Below are 1,166 nucleotides of genomic sequence, written 5' to 3'. Positions count from 1 at the left end.
GAAAAAAAAAGGGTCAACCCATAATGAACATATAATAATTTTAAGATATGCACCTAACAACAGAACCCCAAATACATGAAACAAAATATGATATATCTGGAGGGAGGAATATAAAATTCAACAGTAATATTTGGAGACTTCAATATCCCACTTAAAATAACAGATAAGGGCTGACTGTTTAGATCAGCTAGTTAGAGCACAGTATTGATAACACCAAGGTAAAAGGCTTGGATGGCCGTACAAGCCAGTCACCAAACAAACAAACAAAAGATAAAATAACAATAACAACAGGTAGGACAACTAGGAGACAAGGAAATGGAAGACCTGGACAACACTAAACCAACTAGACCTAACAGACATCTGTAGAGCGCTCCACCCAGCAACAGCAGAACATACACTTTTCTCAAGAGCACATGGAACATTCTCCAGGACAGACCTCATGCTAGGATATAAAACAAACCTCAATGGGCCGGCCCGGTGGTGCACTGGATAGTGCGCCGCTTGGGAAGCGCGGTGGCGCTNTAACCTAACCTTACACCTTAGGACACTGAGAAAAGAGAGCTAACTAAACCTAAATCAAACAGAAAGAAGGAAACAAAAAATGTTAGACTGGCAATTAATTAAATAGGGAATAAAAAAATAAGGAACATCAACTAAACCAAAAGCTGATTCTTTGAAGAAAATCAGAAATAAAAGAGGAGTCCAGTGTTCAGATCCCCATACTGGCCAGCCACCAAAAAAAAAAAAAAAGGAAAGAAATGAAAGAGGAGGTATTACTACCAACCTTGCAGAAATAAAAAGGATTATAAAGGAGTACAGTACTGTGAATAATTGTATACCAATACATTAGATAATTTAGATAAAGTGGACAAATTCTTAGAAAGACAAACTACTGAAACTGACTCAAGAAGAATAGACAATTTGAAAAGTCTTGCAACAGGAGATGGAATTAGTACTCAAAAATTACCCACAAAGAAAATCCCAGGCCTTTGAATTCCACCAAACATTTAAAGAAGAATTAATACCAATTATTCACAAGCATTTCCAAAACAATAAAGAGAAAGGAACACTTTCCAACTCATTCCATGAGGCCAGTATTATCCTGATACCAAAACCAGACCAAGGCAACACAGGAAAACTACACATCAATATTTCTTATAAATATG

This window comes from Galeopterus variegatus, unplaced genomic scaffold (genome assembly GCF_000696425.1).
Source record: "Galeopterus variegatus unplaced genomic scaffold, G_variegatus-3.0.2 Scaffold1751, whole genome shotgun sequence".
Lineage (NCBI taxonomy): Eukaryota > Metazoa > Chordata > Mammalia > Dermoptera > Cynocephalidae > Galeopterus > Galeopterus variegatus.
The sequence above is the reverse complement of the archived record's forward strand: the minus strand, read 5'-3'. Positions refer to the sequence as shown.